The sequence below is a fragment of the Candoia aspera genome, chromosome 5 (genome assembly GCF_035149785.1).
Source record: "Candoia aspera isolate rCanAsp1 chromosome 5, rCanAsp1.hap2, whole genome shotgun sequence".
In the NCBI taxonomy this organism is placed as follows: domain Eukaryota; kingdom Metazoa; phylum Chordata; class Lepidosauria; order Squamata; family Boidae; genus Candoia; species Candoia aspera.
The window spans coordinates 37,921,829-37,942,999 of record NC_086157.1 but is presented as its reverse complement, the minus strand read 5'-3'; positions in this window follow the sequence as shown (position 1 = coordinate 37,942,999).

Genomic DNA, 21,171 nt, shown 5'->3' with positions numbered 1-21,171 from the left:
TGCCACTTACTACACAAATTGGCCCATTACAGAGCCTGAGATACTATCATTGTCCTTCATTAAGGTGCCATAACTAAAATGTGGAAGCTGTCACTGGGAGGAAAATAATTGTGCGTATGCATCATAAATCACACTTGAACCCATCATAGCCTTTGGCTGGAGCTCTCAGCATGCCGTTTATTTCATTTCTAAAGTAAGTTAGTGTCATTTCATGCTAAAAACTTTGCACATAGGTTTATTAGGATGTGCTATTGCAAGAGGAAATTAGAAGGAGCTGGAAAATCCCCGGTTCTTTCCTTGTTGTTGCCCACCTTGTGTTTTCTGCATATACTGATCACTCTATCTTGTCCATCAACAGATGAAAAACTGACAGTCTGAGAGCCAGTTTGCTTTAAACAATAAAGGGCAAAAGTACTTCAATTAAGATGTATTCAGAGTGTTTTCAGTACGGCTGGATTTCTATGCTGAATTTTCAGCAGTGGATTTGTATTGTTTGTTAACATTGGAATTAAGTCTTTTTTTTTTTTTTTTGGTTGAGAAGAAAGGAAAAGGACATCTGAGCACTTTGGTCCATTTTCCTTGTTCTGTACATGATAAAATTGTCTAGATATTTTTCTTTCTTTTTCTTTTTTTCTTTTGAAGATTTTATTATATATGGGCTATTTACCTTGTTAATTTGGATCATATGGTTTGTTAATATTGGTATAACATTGAAAGATGAATTTGATATGTGTATTTTTGTACCATTATGCATGCAAGATATCTGCATGCATGTATATGTGCATATCTAGGAGCATGTGCATGCAAGGGTATTTTTTTTATATCCAAACCCACATGCCCATTTATTTATAAGTATATTTATTTATTTTTATTTATTTATTACTCATATTTAGCCACCGCCCATGTCCCCCAGAAGAGGGACTCTGGGCGGTTTACAATAAAATTCCTCTTAAAACATAAACATTAAAATCACATAAAACAATTATAATAAAACCCAATAAATACATAAAATCCAAGAGAAATGTAAAATCCAGGCTGGTGGGAGGGACTCTAGGGTGCGAGCCATCCCCAAGAATAGTTATTCCCTTTCCCACCCCAGGTGAGATGGCAAAACCAGGTCTTCAGGGCCTTCCGGAAGGTCAGGAGAGAAGGGGCCTGCCTCACCTCCGAGGGCAAGATATTCCAGAGAGCGGGGGCCACCACAGAGAAGGCCCGCTTCCTGGATCCCGCCAGATGAAATTATCTTATGGATGGGGTCCATAACATGCCCTCTCTGGATGATCGGGTGGGGCGGGCCAATGTAATGGGGATGAGACGGTCCCTCAGGTAACCTGGCCCCGTGCCATGTAGGGCTTTAAAGGTAATAACCAACACCTTGAATTGGACCTGGAAGCAAACTGGCACCCAGTGCAGCTCGCGCAGCAACGGTGTTATATGTGCCCACCTAGGTGCACCAAAAATAGCCCGCGCGGCTGCATTTTGGACCAGCTGAAGCTTCCGGATACTCTTCAGGGGTAGCCCCATGTAGAGCGCATTGCAGTAGTCTATATGGGAGATAACCAGGGCATGAGTGACTGTTCGGAGGGCTTCACGATCCAGGAACGGGCGTAACTGGCGCACAACCCGAAGTTGCGCGAAGGCCCTCCTGGCCACGACTGCCACCTGCTCTTCAAGCAAGAGTCATGAGTCCAGGGGAACCCCCAGATTACGCACTGAGTCTGTCTGGGGCAGTGCCACCCCATCCAGAACTAAAGATGACAGTTTCCCGGAAGATGAAGCCCATCAACCCACAGCCACTCCGTCTTACCAGGGTTCAGTTGAAGCCTGTTGTTCCCCATCCAGACCCCCACAGCCCCCAGGCACTGAGAAAGGGCAGTCACTGCATCACTTACCTCACCCGGGATAGAGATGTACAATTGGGTATCAGCAGCATACTGATGATACTTCAACCCGTGGTGACAGATGATCTCACCCAGTGGTTTGGAGAGAGGAGAGAGAACCGAACCCTGCGGCACCCCACAATGGAGGGGTCGAGGGCTGGATCTCTCCTCTCCTATCACCACCAACTGGGACTGGCCCTGGAGGAAGGAGGTAAACCAGCAGAGAACTACGCCACCCACCCCCAGCTCCCTGAGCCGTCCCAAAAGGATACCATGATCGATGGTATCGAAAGCCGCTGAGAGGTCAAGGAGAGCAAGGATGGATGCACTGCCTCCATCCTGCTCCCGCCAGAGATCATCCATAAGTGCAACCAATGCAGTTTCTGTCCCATATCTGGCCTGAAACCTGACTGAAAGGGGTCCAGATAATCCGTTTCCTCCAGGACCCTCTGGAGTTGTAACGCCACCACCTTCTCAACCACTTTCCCTAAAAAGGGGAGGTGGGAGACTGGATGAAAATTGTCCAGCACAGTTGGGTCCAGAGATGGCTTCTTGAGGAGGGGGCGCACCAGTGCCTCCTTAAAGGCAACTGGGAACGCCCCCTCCCTCAAGGATGTATTTACCATCCCTTGGACCCAACCACACGTCACCTCCCGAGCTGTCTTCACCAGCCAGGAGGGGCATGGATCTAAATAACAGATGGTGGCATTCACAATCCGGAGGATCCTGTCCACTTCCTTGGGTCCAAGAGGATCAAACTGCTCCCAGATAACAAGGCTAAAATGTTCCCTCGGTATCTCCACAGATCCTGCTTCACGCATGGAGTCCAACTTAGACCGAATCCGAGTGATTTTATCCTGTAGATGCTCAGAAAACTATTCCGCACGGCCCTGTAGGTGGGTCACTGGGCCCACCTTCCCCGAAAGGGTACGTGTGATCTTAAACAGGACCGTCGGACAGCAATCTGAGGATGCAATAAGAGCAGAGAAATACTGCCGTTTCGCTGCTCTTACCGCCACAAGGTAGGCCTTAATAGTGGCCCTAGCTTGTGTTCGGTCAGATTCGGTCTTTGTCTTCCTCCAGCGGTGCTCTAGGCGTCTCTTAAGCCTCTTCAAAACTCTCAGCTCCTCTGTGAACCATGGGGAGTGTTGGGTTGGATGAGGCAAGAGAGGCCACACAGGCGCGATCCTGTCCAAGGCCTCGGCCACTTCCCTGTTCCAGGCAGCAGCCAGGGCCTCCGCTGGACCATGCAGCAGATTCCTGGGCACCTCCCCCAGCTCCCTCTGAAACCTCACTGGGTCCATCAGTCGCCGGGGGCGGACCAATCGAATGGGTCCTGCCTCCCTGCGGAGGGGAGCGGCATAAGAGAATCTCAGGGCCACCAGGGTGTGATCTGACCATGACAATGGGGATAGATGCGGCTTTCCCCTCAGATCACGTTGCCACTGCTCCAACAAGAAGACCAAGTCCAGAGTGAGACCACTGTCTCGAGTCAGGTCCCAAATGATCTGGGACAGGCCCATGGCTGCCATGGTAGCCATGAACGCCCGAGCTGCCTCCAAGGCACGCCCCAGGGAAGGCAGATTGAAGTCCCCCAAAACCATAAGCTTGGGGAGCTCCACCGCCAAACCCGAGACGGCCTCCAGCAGCTCAGGCAGGGAGGTTGCTACACAGCAGGGGGGCTGGTACAGTAGCTACACTCCCAGCTGTTCTCGGGAACCCAACTTGAAGAACAGGGCCTCACACCCGGCAACTTGTGGGGCAGGGCCCCTGAAGGCCACAAGAGACTTATATATTAACTATGTGCAAAATTCATGGTCTGCAAAGGGAGCATTCTGATATTCCTGGAACATTCTGTTTTTCCACCCAGAATGCACTAATAATAAACTATTTCTGAAAAATTGTGGTAGGAATAGATGATCTTCACCTGAGATGAAATAGAAAATCTAGTTAGAAAACAAACAAAAACACAGATGGATGTTAACAGCAGACATAATTTATTTTTTTATTTTTTTATTTTTCAAATTTCTATCATCGCCCATCTCTCCCGAATTGCCTTTAAATGATGTGTTGTCTGGTACAATATATTGCTTTTTTTCCAACACACATCTTCATCTCTTCTAAAAGGAATTCCATTTGTGTGACTCTGAAACAAGTCTATACTGGTTTCTAAGATCCAAGAAGCAGCCCAAACAAAACAACCCATTTCTTTGTATTTAACAGAAGTTTATTTGGACTTCTTTTGCCCTCTGCTTGTTTTACAGCACATCCAAATTGTAAAGCAGCCATACTTGTATCCCTAGATTCCCATGATCCCCCAAAACCTTTGTTTCTGTATCATGTTAAGTCAAGAGTAGCTACAGTTCGTAATAAAGCACAGGTTGAGTCCACTGCTGTCTGGTTCTAGTGTAAAAAAAAGGGTCACAGCTGATGCAAATCCTTCCTGAGGAAACGTGGGGACTTGCTGCCAGACACGGTAAACAATTCTGAGATGGACCTAGGGTCTAACATGGTCAAAGCAAAACTGTCCTACTTTAAGGATTAAATCTAAATATTTATGGCCTTTGAATTCACATCCAAGTACTTCCGGTTTAATATACTGTTAGAGAAGAATATTGGATTTTTCTTCTCCTGAATTAACATTCATACCTTCCTCATCAGATACACTCTGAGATGAATCCCACTGGAAGGACAAGAGAAAGTACCATCTTGAACTGAAACAGATTTACCTTGAGAATTCCAGTCAAGTGTTCAGTGTCAAGTTGATGCCCATTTTCTTGGATTTTGTAGCTAAGCAATCAGTCCTGCAGTGATCAATAGCAGGGTGTTTTTGCTGCCATGCTGGCAAACTAGAATGTGTCCCCAAGGGAGTTTGGGGAAGAAAATGATATTTCTACAAGACCATTAACGAACAAGATACAGCCAGTTAATTAATGGCAAAATATGTCTTAGTAACTGAAACTGAATCTCCCAAGATTTGTTTGGAACAGTGTCTAAAGGAGCACCTCAGTGATTGATCCTGGAAATTTAAGAAACACCACAGGAATAATACTTAATCTCTTATTGCCATATACACCCCTCCCCTCCTCCCAAAACAGTGGCAATAATACTTTATCTTGTCAGAGTTGGAGCCTACAGCATGATTCCAGGTATTTCAACTTGGAAAAGTTGGGCACAAACGTGGAGTTTAGCAAAATGTATTGTGTGTATGCGTATGCATGCACACAAACACATACTGTACACTTATCCATAACATTTAAACAATATAAACAATAAATAAATATTATTTTTATGTTCTTATCATTGTTGCTTTGAGCTGCCCAGAGTTATGGCTCATAAGATGGGCAGTCATATAAGTCTCTTGAATAAATCAATAAATAAATCGCAGGAACAAAAAGTATTCTTACTGTATTCTTGCTTGTTGTGCCAGGAGCTTAGGTTTGAATGCTGCGGTGGAAGCAACATTTAGTGTGGGTTTTAAAATTCATTTTCTTTTAAACTTAAAAAAAAATGTTTCCAGTGTATCATATTGAGAGGTAAAATCTTAAAGAGAAAACATAATTCCCAGAGCCATTTCTAGTTGATGCCGTATTGCTGTGGTTAATCAAATTGTCTCTAAGGTAAAACAAACAGAGATTTTCCAAAACCGCATTTGGAACTTTCAATCAGAGGAGAGGTTGAAAGTAGGGCAGGAAATAAATCATGCACAATTGAAAGGATGTTACAAGAGTCAAGAGGTGAATGAGCCATTTCATAGCAGAATCTCCAAGTGATTGGAGTGACTCTTCTTTCTGTCAGTGACTTTTGCTACAAACAGACACCCCTCTTCTTCTGCACTCTATCAGTGTCCTGTTTCCCCTGGTGAAAAAAAGCCAGATGGTGATGGAAAATTGGTAGACAAGTAGATGGCAGAACCAAGATAGTCTGGAGGAATCTATTAGTGTCCATCGTAGATGGTAGGATCATGGATTATCTACATATGTCTATACTCCAGAGTTTACATTTTCAGTTTTTTCCTCCCACTTCCCCAACATAACAGAGAGTTCATGGTTCACTTGATGGCCCTGGGGGACTGAGATTGTTTGTGTAAGGACCCTTCTTATGGAAGGAAACCATTGATTCCTGCCTTGATAGCTTCAGCCCTTACTTCAGAACCTTGATTAGAGTATGAATCTATAGGTATAAATCTTATAACAAGTCAACCGAGTTTTCCTCATCTCGTTAATAAATGCAAATATTTTTAAAAATGAACATTTTGTTGAGATTTCTGTTCTAATAGCAGCAGGGGTCTAGCCTTTTCTCTGTCATTTATAATACCTATGGATTCTATACTGTAGGTGAGGAGAAGAAATGGAGAAATGGGCAGTAGCTTTGCAGCCATATTGAGAAGGTGGTTGTAGTGGGGATCCTTTTTTTTTTTTGCTCCCTTCAAGTCAGAGTTGACTCCTGGCAACTGCCTGAACTAGTCCCTGCAGTTCTCTTGACAAGATTTTGGAAGTGGTTTGCCATTGTCTCCCTCCTAGGGCTGAGAGAGAATAACTAGCCCAAGGTCACCCAGTTGGCTTCATGCCTAAGACAGGACTGGAACTCATGGTCTCCTTGGTTCTAGTCTGATACTTTATCTGCTACATCAAACTGTCTCTCTGGAGATCCTATTATAGGCCCATTAATTGTATTGTGAAACTTTATGGATTATGGAGATTGTCAGCTGCAGGCAGGTCCTCTGGAGGTCAAAGTCAGTTTGTATGGGTTGATGGACCTGGTGATTTCATCCGTGCTCCTCCTTTTTAAAAGCTGTGTTCAGCTATTTTAAGAATGACTGGAGAAGCCTAATTTCTGAGCATGTGAGTTGTGCATCTCTGAAAAAGTTAGACTACAAAAGGTGTAGCCTTCCTACTCTATTTCTGCCAAGGCCCTTTGTATTGTTGTTGTTTATTCGTTTAGTCGCTTCCGACTCTTCGTGACTTCATGGACCAGCCCACGCCAGAGCTTCCTGTTGGTCGTCAACACCCCCAGCTCCCCCAGGGACGAGTCCGTCACCTCTAGAATATCATCTATCCATCTTGCCCTTGGTCGGCTCCTCTTCTTTTTGCCTTCCACTCTCCCTAGCATCAGCATCTTCTCCAGGGTGTCCTGTCTTCTCATTATGTGGCCAAAGTATTTCAGTTTTGCCTTTAATATCATTCCCTCAAGTGAGCAGTCTGGCTTTATTTCCTGGAGGATGGACTGGTTGGATCTTCTTGCAGTCCAAGGCACTCTCAGAATTTTCCTCCAACACCACAGTTCAAAAGCATCGATCTTCCTTCGCTCAGCCTTCCTTATGGTCCAGCTCTCGCAGCCATATGTTACTACAGGGAACACCATTGCTTTAACTATGCGGGCCTTTGTTGTCAGTGTGATGTCTCTGCTCTTAACTATTTTATCGAGATTTGTCATTGCTCTTCTTCCAAGGATTAAGCGTCTTCTGATTTCCTGACTGCAGTCAGCATCTGCAGTAATCTTCGCACCTAGGAATACAAAGTCTTTCACTGCTTCTACATTTTCTCCCTCTATTTGCCAGTTATCAATCAAGCTGGTTGCCATAATCTTGGTTTTTTTGAGGTTTAGCTGCAAACCAGCTTTTGCACTTTCTTCTTTCACCTTCATCATAAGGCTCCTCAGTTCCTCTTCACTTTCAGCCATCAAGGTGGTATCATCTGCATATCTGAGATTGTTAATGTTTCTTCCAGAGATTTTAACTCCAGCCTTGGATTCCTCAAGGCCAGCTTGTCGCATGATGTGTTCTGCATACAAGTTGAATAGGTAGGGTGAGAGTATACAGCCCTGCCGTACTCCTTTCCCAATCTTAAACCAGTCTGTTGTTCCGTGGTCTGTTCTTACTGTTGCTACTTGGTCGTTATACAGATTCTTCAGGAGGCATACAAGATGACTTGGTATCCCCATACCACTAAGAACTTGCCACAATTTGTTATGGTCCACACAGTCAAAGGCTTTAGAATAGTCAATAAAACAGAAATAGATGTTTTTCTGAAACTCCCTGGCTTTTTCCATTATCCAGCGGATATTGGCAATTTGGTCTCTAGTTCCTCTGCCTTTTCTAAACCCAGCTTGTACATCTGGCAATTCTCGCTCCATGAACTGCTGAAGTCTACCTTGCAGGATCTTGAGCATTACCTTACTGGTATGTGAAATGAGTGCCACTGTTCGATAGTTTGAACATTCTTTAGTGTTTCCCTTTTTTGGTATGGGGATATAAGTTGATTTTTTCCAGTCTGATGGCCATTCTTGTGTTTTCCAAATTTGCTGGCATATAGCATGCATTACCTTAACAGCATCATCTTGCAAGATTTTGAACAGTTCAGCTGGGATGCCATCATCTCCTGTTGCCTTGTTATTAGCAATGCTTCTTAAGGCCCACTCAACCTCACTCTTCAGGATGTCTGGCTCTAGCTCACCGACCACACCGTCAAAGCTATCCCCGATATTGTTATCCTTCCTATACAGGTTTTCTGTATATTCTTGCCACCTTTTCTTGATCTCTTCTTCTTCTGTTAGGTCCTTGCCATCTTTGGTTTTGATCATACCCATTTTTGCCTGGAATTTACCTCCAATGTTTCTAATTTTCTGGAAGAGGTCTCTTGTCCTTCCTATTCTATTGTCTTCTTCCACTTCCGCGCATTGCTTGTTTAAAAATAATTCCTTATCTCTTCTGGCTAACCTCTGGAATTTTGCATTTAATTGGGCATATCTCCCCCTATCGCCGTTGCCTTTTGCTTTCCTTCTTTCTTGGGCTACTTCTAGTGTCTCAGCAGACAGCCATTTTGCCTTCTTGGTTTTCTCTTTCTTTGGGATGTATTTTGTTGCCGCCTCCTGAACAATGCTGCCAACTTCTGTCCAGAGTTCTTCCGGGACCCTATCTACTAAGTCCAGTCCCTTAAATCTATTCTTCACCTCCACTGCATATTCCTTAGGAATATTAGTGAGCTCATATCTAGCTGATCTGTGGGTCTTCCCTAATCTCTTTAGTCTGATCCTAAATTGTGCAAGAAGAAGTTCGTGATCTGAACTACAGTCAGCTCCAGGCCTTGTTTTTACCGACTGTACAGATGTCCGCCACCTTTGGCTGCAAAGGATGTAATCAATCTGATTTCGGTGTTGTCCATCTGGTGAAGTCCATGTATAAAGCCGTCTCTTAGGTTGTTGGAAGAGAGTGTTTGTTATGCAGAGTGAATTGTCTTGGCAAAATTCTATCAGCCTGTGTCCTGCTTCGTTTTGTTCTCCCAGGCCATACTTACCTGTAATTCGAGGTGTCATTTGACTGCCCACCTTAGCATTCCAGTCTCCTGTGATGAAAATAACATCTCTTTTAGGCGTGTTGTCCAGTAGGTGCTGCAGATCCTCATAGAACTGCTCTACTTCAGCTTCTTCAGCATTTGTGGTTGGGGCGTATATTTGGATCACTGTGATGTTAGATGGCTTGCCCTGAATTCGAATTGAGATCATTCTGTCGTTTTTGGGGTTGTATCCAAGCACTGCTTTAGCCACTTTACTATTAATTATGAAGGCTACTCCATTTCTTCTGTGGTCCTCTTGTCCGCAGTAGTAGATCTGGTGGTCATTTGATGTGAAGTGGCCCATTCCAGTCCATTTCAGTTCACTGATGCCCAGAATGTCTATCTTTAATCTTGACATCTCACCAATAACCACATCCAATTTGCCCTGGCTCATAGATCTTACATTCCAGGTTCCGATGGTGTGTTGATCCTTAGAACATCGGATTCGCCGTTCACCACCAGCACCGTCGGCCGCTAGCCTTCCTTCCGGCTTTGAGCTAGCTGCGTCATCACGTCTGGGGCTAGTTGAGCTCATCCTCTGTTCCTCCCCAGTAGCATTTTGACCATCTTCCGACCTGGGGGTCTCATCTTCCGATGGTATACCGACATATCTCTGGTTGTACTGATCCATTTAGTTTTCATGGCAAGAATACTGAGGTGGGTTGCCATTACCTTCTCCAGGGATCGCATTTAGTCTGACCTCTCTGTCATGACCTTCCCGTCTTGGGTGGCCCTTCACGGTTTAGCTCATGGCATCATTGAGGTGCTCAAGCTCCAGCACCACGACAAGGTAACGATCCTTTGCTGAAGGGCCCTTTGTATAATTAGTATATTTCTTCATCCGCTAGCTTCTGAACAGGACTGTACAGCTTCCATCAAGGAGCATACCAAGCCTTTGCATAGCATATTGAAGATTAAATTCCAAATGTGGGCAGGACCAGGTCTGTTTTGGAAGAGGATTTCAGGAGTTTAAAAGTGGAAAGTCTTCAAGGCTGAAGCATTATCAAAGCTTCAGGCACTTACTCTGCCCTGTAAATTCCTCCCCATTTGCAAAATTAGGCCCAAAATTTCCCTAGGAGCTGCAGAGGAGAGAAAAGACATAGTCGATTCACTATCAGTTCATTCATTTGCACAGGCTTAGCTTATAGTAGCTCAGTTTCATTCTACTAACTGCCTCAGGAGAAACTATTTATTGAAAAATAAGTGCTCCAGTGTGTGTACACAAACATACATGCCCAGTTATAATCATGAAAAAATATCAGTGCCATAACTACCTTAATTTTATATTTTGGCATTTTCTGAATCCTTGTTAAATACTTCCATCATCACAGACAAACCGAATTGTGTGATCCTTAGGCTTAATATCAGATTAAGGAACATTTGTTCATGTAGAGTATCTGCTATTTCCTCCTTAAACTGCCATTTTCACCCTGCTGCAAATATATTAAAATCTATTTCATATCCTGGAAGATGTTCTCACTCTTTCTCCTACTCTGCTTTCTTGATAGAGACTTTATAAATCATGTAGCAACCCAAGAAAATTATTGGCCTGTTTAATCAAAGATTAGAAGGGAAATTAATTTTATCTACCTCCCCTTGAAGATATCTCCAGGTCAACAATTTATGAAACTAAAGTTATTAACTAGATGATAAGGGAACTCTGCCAGAAACAGTGTATGACTGCTTCACTGAGATCTCTAAATACCATTAATACTTTTTTCAATAAAAATAATCTTTCTTCATTAATGCAAAACATTTGGGGGAGGGAAGTCTGATGCTAGGAGTGTTGTAACAGAGAGCTATGAAGCTCGGAAAGAAGAGTTTGATTAATGCAGAAGTCAAAACCTGAAACTTGACCAAAACCTTCATGTAGCCTGATGGACTTATTATCTCTTTATTGAATAGGAGGAAAGCAGTGAGTAACAAATCCCATTAACCTTGCAAACCTGGACCCTGGTTCATGTAGTTCCTTCAGAAATATGAGTTAAAGGCACTCTCAGGTACAAATCTACCAGACCTAAGGTTTCATCTGTTTCACCCTGACTCCACTGTTTTGAGAAGGCCACGGGGTATTAATACTACGTGTGGCCAGCAATCCTTATGCCAATTTATGAATAGGAGTGTGTGGTTGAGAGGTGCCTTGAGCACAATCACTGTCCTAATGCAGGATGTTGGGTGGCTACATCTGAGCTACTATAAGCTAAGCCTGTGCAAAGAGTCCTAGTTTTAATTCTACAAAGTAATTGAAGTTGCAAAGGCAACACAATTCACCTGACTACATGAAGGATGTCCCATTTATCTCTGTGAAACAATGTAGATGGCATGAATCACTCTGGCCGAGCAATGTTAGTCAAAGTGCTTCCAGGATCAGTGACTTTGGAATTTCCAATATGCCCAGACTGGAAAAGCCTCACTATACAGTGAGAGGGTGCCAAATCCCATCAGGTATTTCAGTGCTTACAGTTTGCATTGAAGGGACCAGCCTGGGGTCCCTTAGTATTCACCATGGGCCTCTCTCAACTGCTCATCAGAAATCAGGAGAAAGCAAGCAAGGCAAAAGAATTGCCCTCCATCTGCACAGTAGCTGTCCACCTTGGGAAACAAGGTATTTCTGCATTTCAAAGAAGTAATACAGGTTATGGAAGTTCTGTGCTTTTGAAGATGGATCATATGCACTTCCAAAGTTATGGACAGCAGATGGACCATACCCACGTCCAGAGTTACCCATTCTTGCAGCATGTCTAGATCTAACTGGGTTGATTGATTCCAGCATTTTCATTGTGGAGATAACATGAGTTTCATACCACATATTTAACTCTGATCTTACTAGCAGTTGGAGAGAGTAGAAAATTGGTCAGACAACCAATGCTTTTGTTATTTTATCTATTTTTATTTTTATTGCATAAGCTTTGACAGATTATTTAAACAGAAATCACACAAGAATAAAGAATAAAGCAACGTAGAAAATAAACAACTACTAATAAAACATAAATAAAACAATATTAAAAGATAAATTCCCCTTCCCTCCCATTTATTTCTCCAACCACTATCCACTACTTAAATATTTGTCCTCTATTCTGAGCATTAACCATTGGAGGTTATTGTAAATATCTGTTTTATGTTTTATGCTTTATGCTTTATGTTTTCAATCTCAAGGCTGCCCAACTCCATAGTGACTCTGGACAGCTTGCAGGGGAGAGAGAGAGAGAGAGAGAAGAAGACAGCTGACTGGAAACCAAAACTCCAAAAGCCAGCAGCCAATAACCAACCAAAGGTGCTCAATCCCCATTCTAGCCCAGGACCTGAGAGAACAAACAGATCTTGAGGAGTTTACAAAAGGTCAGAAGGGTGGGAGCAGTACAAGTCTTGGGGGTGGGGAGATATCATTCCCCCCACAGAGCCACCACCGAGAAGGCACACTTCCTAGGTCCCACAAGATGACACTGCTTAATTGATCGGTCCTAGATTGTGGCCATTCTATGGATGAATACATATGGAGACAGATGGTCGCTTATGTAAGCAGATCCTATGCCCAGCATGGCTTTACAAGTGATAACCAGTTCACATGATATATCCATCACTGCCTGCAGTAGTGCATTCTGGACCAGATGTAGCTGGAGTGGTATAGAATGGTTTTCAAGAGCAGCTCCATGTAGAGTGCATTAGAGTCATCCATTTGAGAGGTGAACAAGGTGTGACTGATTGTGAATTCCCAGTCCAGGAACGGATACAACTGGTGTACAAGGTGAACCTGCACAAAGGCCCTCATGGTCACAGCTGCAACCTGCTCTTCAAGCAGGAACTGGAGCTCAAAAGGCCCCAGATTGCACACAACTCTTACATGGGACAGTGCAACCCCATTAAAGACTAAAGATGTATGGTCCTTGGAAACAGAGGGGTCAAACAAATAAAAACCACTTGGTCTTGCCATGATTGAGCCTGAATCTGTTCCTCCCCATCCAGGTTCATACAGCCTCCAGACACTGAGTCAGGACCTGGACAATATCACTAGGATGGGCTGGAGTTCAGATATATAATTGGATATCATCAGCATATTAATGATTTGGGGGGGGGGGGGCTTTGATTCAGTCCCTTCAGTTTTCATGGTAAGATTTCAGAAGTGGTTTGTCATTGCCTCCTTCTTCCTGGGCTAAGAGAGAGAGAGACTAGCCCAAAGTCCCCAGCTAGCTTTGTGCCTAAGGAGGGACTAGAACTCACAGTCTCCCAGTTTCTGGCTTGGTAGCTTAACCACTAGACCAAACTGGCTCATACTGATGATATCTGATCCCAGACTGACAGATGACCTCACCTTATGTCATTTCATCTATTGTTTGTTATTGGTTTCTTAACTCTTTTCCTAAAAACCATATTCCAAATATTTGAATTTGTCTTGCTCTGTAACCTATCAAATATAAGGAATTCCTGCTTGAATTTAGGTAGGTTTCTATTACGAATATATATTGTCAGTTTTGTCATTGCTTCATATTCTCCAATGTTGATGTCCCAGTTTTGTATCATCAACAAAGTTTTATTTTTCCAGTGTTGTGTCAGATTTGTTCTTGCAGCTGTCAGCATATAACTTAGTAAATTGTAATACTTTTCATTTATATTGTACTTCTCAGACATTCAGCTAATATTGTGGTGAATATCTTATTGCATTTACAACATTCAGTAAAGAAATTGGTCTATATGACTGAGATTTCTTTGGATAATTCAATTCTTTGTAAATCATATTTAAAATTATATAAGCTTCTTCTCATGTCTTTGGTATTGTTTTTATGGCTTGGATTTCATTAGTAATGGTTCTAACAGTTCTTCCTCCAATGTTTTTTTAGCACTGACACCTGGGCCTGACACCTTTTCAATTTATTTTTTTTCATTGCTTCTTTAGTCCCTTGAACTGTTATAGGTTTGCTTAATATTTGTATGTGTTATCTGGTAAATTTTTGAACTCTGAGTCTCCAAGTATGTTTTCAAACCTTCTTTGTTAATGTTATGCTCAAAGAATTCTGTGTGTTGTTCTGTGATTTCCAATCTCATATATAGCAATTAATTCCCTTTATTGCTGTTATTGTTCTTTTTTGCCTTCTCTTTCCTGAGCTGATATACCAAAACTTTTCCTGGTTTATTTGCATTCTCAAAAAGATGTTGATGTATTTTATCTTCTTTTGGAGTTCCTCCATTTCTAATAAATCTACTTGTTGTTTAACTTTGATTAGTTCTCTAAATACCAGTTGCTTTGGATTAGTTTTGTGAATTTGCTTCATCGCTTCTTAATTCACTGTTAAAATAATTCAGAAATCCACTTCACAAAGTCATATATAATAAGTTCATACAGCGTGAAAAGTTGGCTTATGTGTGGGAATTAGCCACACTAGTTCATAATTAGCGATAAAACTTCAGCTCCCCACATCATCCACCCTTTTTGGCTGAGTGTCACCAAGATCTCAGCTATGAAACAGTGGATCATCAAAAAATGTATATACATCATTATAGGAACCAGCTCTGGGATTCTCTTTATTGATGTAAAAGCCAATTTTCTTTCCAATCTTATGGATCCTCTCTATTTTTGTCTCTGCTCCATTATCCACATGAGCTTTAGAAGAGAAGGAAGGAGAAGGGGAGTTCAATTAATTATTGTTAATAGTGCACTAGAGGAACTTGAGCAGCTCTTGAGTAGCTTATTTTCAAAATGAAACAGCATCTGCAGCTGTAGCCACTTAGGATCAGGATGAAGGTCTCCAAAAGTAAAGCAAAATGTCATGCTTTTCACTGGTGCATTAGTAGAAATAATACTCTCTCTGCTCTTAAATTATACTTATTGGAAAGCAACAATGAAAAATCAGATTTAACTATGATGATAATAGCTTAACTTCATGTGGTTCTGAACATACAATCTGTTGTTTTTGAGCTAGTATGATACTCTTTTCACTGCAGATTGAATGGCCCTGTTGAATCAGGCAGCCTACTGAGATTTAGAGTTGGTAGATGTCATAACCATTGGCCTCAGTGTGGTGGTAGGATTTCCTGTAATTATCTTTAGATGGTCAGGAGGTGGAAACACAGGTACAACAGACAGCATCATCACCTAAGTGGATGCTGACCCCATGTCAGTCTGCATTCATCCCTGTCTGCTTGCTGCCTGTGACATATCCACATAGAAACAAATGCTTTGCACCAGTTTTGCTGGTAAGGAGCAGCTGGGCGTACAGCATAGTTTGATTTTTCATAGGTGAGAGGGAAGGCCAACAAAGGCTGGCATCACCAGTTTTCTCTTAAATTATATCTTGGGGTAATGTTCCCATTGTTATATTGGGAAACATTCTTTAAAATTTTGCATCCAATTTATCATACATTTTAAAAATTTGTTCTGTCTCCATATTATAACTAAGTAGAAGTTTATATGTATGCCCTATTAAGTGATCTTGATTCTGTATAAGCATGTCAAATTCTGTAATTTTAATTTTCCCTGCTTCATTTTTAAAGTCAGATTTTATTCTTCCAGCAGTTTATAGGTACAACAACCATGGTATGTTTCAGCCTTCACCAAGTAATTCCTGCCGTGTTTAATTTATTCATGGAATTGGGTGGACCATATCTGCATGTGTAATTACATTTTTCTTACTGTAATTATTTCTAATACGAAAAGCATTTAGAGAAAAGGCTTATGGTAAAATTGTTGGACTTATTATTTTCCTTGTGAAGTTCCATACTTTTATCAAGCTTTGTCTTATAATATTCATTTTAGTTTTTTGTCCTCTTTTGTATCTCTGTAGCATAAATATCTTAGGGATGCAGTGGCGCTGCGGGTTAAACCGCTGAGCTGCCGATCGGAAGGTCGGCGGTTCGAAACCGTGCGGCGGGGTGAGCTCCCGTTGCTAGTCCTAGCTCCTGCTCACCTAGCAGTTCGAAAACATGCAAATGTGAGTAGATCAATAGGTACCGCTTCGGCGGGAAGGTAACGGCGTTCCGTGTCATCATGCTGGCCACATGACCCGGAAAATGTCTACGGACAACGCCGGCTCTAAGGCTTAGAAACGGAGATGAGCACCGCCCCCTAGAGTCGGGCACGACTGGACTTTACGTCAAGGGAAACCTTTACCTTTACTAGCATAAATATCTATGGAGCCCATTAGCTAGGCCTGCTCCTTCGAGTACTGACAATCTACTTTTCAGGAATTCTATCCACTCTGTTAACCTTGACAAACAGCTTGCGTTATAATATAGTCTGAAGTTTGGAAGAGCCAAACCACCTCTGTCTTTCAAGTCTTGTAAAATTTTGAGCTTTACTCTGGGGGGGGTTTCTCATTCCATTTGCTAACAATTTCTTGCGATTCTTGTAAAGCTTCTTCTGAAATTAGTGAAACAGATAATACAGAACAAGTAAGGACAATGGCATTAGGAGGTCCTATTAGGTAACTCTACATTTTGAATATTAGACATATTAAAGATGTAGACCTTAACATGTAGTAGAAATAGAAAAACATAGGAAGAAACATAGGTCAGTCCTAAGACCCGTTAATCTGGCATTCTGTTCCTACTGTGGTTAACCAAATGCCAACAAGAAGCAGGCCTCAAGCATAATACTGCACTTACTTCAAAATGTAGTCACTTCAAAATGTCCCACTATATTTGGGGGTAAATTATTTCTGCTTTGACATCCTCCTCTGATGGCACCACTATATCCCCATCACATTTAAGATTACATTCCTCAGGAGTTTATGAGCTATAGAACCACACTAAAACACACTAAAACAAACAATACACACACACACATATACACATATAGTTTGTCTACGTGTGGGTGGCTGAATTGCTGTTTGCTTTTGACTATATCCAAGATACGGCCTTTGAATTTATCCGTAAATCTTGCTGCCCACAGAGGTCTTGCTCAAAATGGTGTTCATGAGTGGGTGAGAAATTGGGACTGCATTGTCATAAAATAGTGATGTTTTTACTTGTAGAGTCTTCCTAGTTTACATTCCAAATGCAAAGATCAGGCCTCTTTGTTTTTCTTTGCTGGGAAGCAATGTTTTTTTTTAAATGACCCAGAACACAGGAACATCAAGGCTAAATACTCTGACTTTGTACCAATGACTAACAACTGATTTTTGACATCAGCTCAACTTCCTTTCACTCCCCTGACAAATTCATTTAATAAGAGAACATTTCCCAGATGATATTGCTCCACTGGATGCAGGGTTTATAGCAGCTAGGCAAATAATGACAAGGCCTAACTATCATTGGCTGCCATTTAAAGTAGTAGTTAAGCAGTAGTTCAGCATTAAAGACAGTTAAGATGAACTGCAGGGAAATGGTCACAAATGTCTTTATCTTGCATGGGTTCTTTCCAGACCAGAGTTCCTTATTCCTGCCTACATGTTGCTTTAAGCTGTAAATGGAATCACAGGGATGGTTGGCAATCACATCTTAGGCAAAAGTTCCTTCAGGAATATTCCAAAGCTTTTTAATGGTGGAAAAATAAGGGGAAGCATTGACACCATGTGTGAAATTGTTGGGATTATGGGATCCTTATGTGCGTGCCAGAACATGTTGATGGTTCATGGGCAAAATGAAAGGTACTTTGAATGTTTATCATTCAAATATTGGATTTTGTAAAGGAAGCAGGGCACCACGATAATAAATTAGAGCCTTGGGTGCAGTTCAGATCTGGAAATCATCTACTCTTCCTCCCCTTCCAACAACTGCACCCAAATGTGAAGGACAAACTCAACAGGATCATACAAAATCTCCAAAACAGGTTTTCCCTTCAAAACAAAGGGTGCTTTTCAAATCATAAAAGTAACTGGGTCTTTTTCCAAGCTCATGCAGCTGCTTCAGAAGATGCTTCCAGCTGTTTTCACATGTGTGGGCATGCATAGCCACTTCGCTTTACTTTCCCAGCATGAGAAAACAGCCAAGAACAGCTGGACTGTTATAGCAGCAAGCCTTTTAAAGTTTTGGGTCTTGGCTACTGGTCACGACAGCTATAGATTGCTTCTAGTATCAGAAAATACAACCCAAACCTCAACTGCTGGAGAATACAGATGGATAGGTATTCATTGCTCTTGTATTCATACCATGCTTGTGGACCTTTCCATTGGCATCTACTTGGCCATTGTATAAATAGCAGAATTCTGGACTAGAAAGAGGCTTTCCCCCCTGTCCTATACAGTTCTTCTAATGTTCTGATGAGTCTTCAGACTGCAGATGTGATGCAACATATTTCCTTCGATAAATGGACTGGAGACATTTCTGTGAGAAAGAAGCATTTGTTTATTAGACTTTTTTTTGTCACATGTGCCAGCGTTCCTTCGAAGACCTGGTGACTTGCAAAGCACCTCTTATCTTCACCATAATCTTGAAATGGAGATTCAGGAGAGGGAGAGAAAGAATGTATATCCCTTCTGTAGTTATTTCCAAGGATTCTGCTGATAGAAAGGACTGCAGCACAATCTGCAAACTTCCCCAATCTAGTGTTTTCCAAAAGTTTTGGGCTTCAACTCCATGCTGAATGTGGAATTGAACTCCAACGCATTTAGCCGCATCTGGTTGGAGAAGGCTGTTGCAGCCTAATAACACTGACACATTTCAAAGCTTGTTCCTGTGAATGAAGGCCAGGATTTAAAAGGCATAATAACACCAACCCATAACTATGTATACAACGTCTATAAATGTTATGCACACATTTGCCATATCTTGACAGCAGTACAAATGAAGAACTTCTAAATCGTTCAATGTTTCTTCCACCACACAAAATCTAGTTGTCAAGATAGGATTTTAGCTTCCTCTAATTTTTAATTTCCTCTGATGTCTAATAAGTGTGTATCTTGTAACTCTCCTAGTGGGGCAAAATCTCTATGCTGAATAGCAGCTTTCATAATGCAAGTTTCAGCTATAAACAAGCTGATACTTAAATGTACATCCAGCTAGGCAAGTATATAGGCCTGGCTATGGCAGACAAATATGAATCTATCTGGTATGTTGTTGTTTTTTTGATGTCACACTGAACTGGCTTAATGCATCTGCCAATGTCAATGGAGACGTCACTGTTCATATTTAACTGCACTGGAGCCCATGTGCCTGAGCATTCTCTTTAAATACTGCCTTCTAGTAGCTAAGAATGAAAGTGAAGAATCTTTCAAGGATTGTTCTTTGACTTAAATTTTAGCAGTTATAAACCTGAGCATTTCCTTTAGTAACCACACTGGGTCCACAAAGGAAAATCTTAGTTTTCAAACATTATTTTTATATGTAGTAAGTCCTATGGAAAGAAAAGAAGAAGAAAAAAACAAAAAAAAATGAAGGCAGCAAGTGATATGAAAAACTTTTGCATGAAACTCTGGAGTGAGAGCTTGGACATACACTGCACAAATGCTCGGACCTTCTTGAAGACAGCATTTGATATACAAGTGTTGCTGGCCTTAGTACATGCACTTGAAGACCAAGCTTCTCAATCCCTTAGAAACTCAAAAAGGTTGCTGCATATAAAGCTTTTGAGCCTTATGTCACTGCCCACAATCCAAATATTGCATATAGACAATTTATCACATAGCAAGAAGCTGGATAAAGGTTTTAGAGCCTGTGTTGATTCACTAGCAAATCTGCTGGAACAAAAAAATGCTTTCAAACAATAGTAATATATCACCAATGTGTGGCCAAAGAGGTCTATAGCCATATATTTTTTATATTTCTCTATTTACTAACATCTATCTCTGATCCACTTTGAAACAATCTGAAGTGGCTCACATACCCCAAACCCAAATAATAAAAATGATGCAATAATTAAAACATAACTTAAACAAATATGAGTTAAAAGACCTGACCCTATGCTGGTATTGCTCAACATCCAAAAGCTCATTGAAGCAGCAAGGTCTTTTGAACTTTCTAAACATTAGTCCTATTGAGGAGATCTGGATCTCTGGGGTGAGATCATTCCCTAAGGTCACGGCTGCCATAGAGAAAACCTGGCCCTGGAATCCTGTTCTCCTTTCAGAGAGGGGACCTAGAGCATTCTGTCACTGATGACTAAAGCAGGATAGGCAGATCTATTTGGATGATATAGGTAACCTGGACCCAAGCTAGGTAAAGCTTCCTGGACCCAAGCTAGGTAAAGCATGCCTTCCCTATAAGTGCATCACACAGGATGGTGAGAGAGAGAGAGAGAGAGAGAGAGAGAGATAAAAAATACTTCTGCAGCTAATCTCAATGGATGAACAGACTCAAGCAGAAAAAAGTAGTCCTTTAAGGACACATATAATCTAGAGTTGGGAATCGCCTCTAAAGTTACCTGGTCAATTCCTTTGTTGATGCAGGAAATATACCACTGTAGTATCCCTGCTAGCTAACCATCCAATCACTGCTAAAAAACCTCTAACACCTAACACCTTCTGAACCACACTATCCCATTGTTGAACTGCTGAGACCATTAGAAGTTATTTCAAATGTTTAGTTGAAATCCCCACACACCTTAAAGATTCCAAGGTTGAGAAGCACTGCTCTATTAATCAATACCATCTTGTTGGAGCCCAGAGTTTTAGTTTCTCTGTGACAGTGCCTACCCTGTGGAATAGCATCCCTCTGGACATCCAGATGTCCCTGACTCTGTTAGCCTTTTGCAGAGCATTGAAAACCTGTCCCCCCACTGCCCAAGAGTTTTGGCCAGATGATTAGTCAAGTTCTGCTTGTTAATATTTGTTTGTTTTTTTAATGAATGGAGTTGTGTTTGTGACCTTGGGTGTTATGGTGTTGTTAAAGTGTTGTTCTTGTTTTTAACTCTTTTATGCCATCCAGAGTCACTTTTGTGAGATGAGTGGCCATATTAATTGTTTAAATACATAAATAAAAATAAAACCCTGTAAAGACGGAAAGCTCACAAGATCCATAAGTAGACTGTTCACCATGATAAAAACCTTACCATCAGGAAGTTTTTCATTATACTTAACTGAAATCCAGAT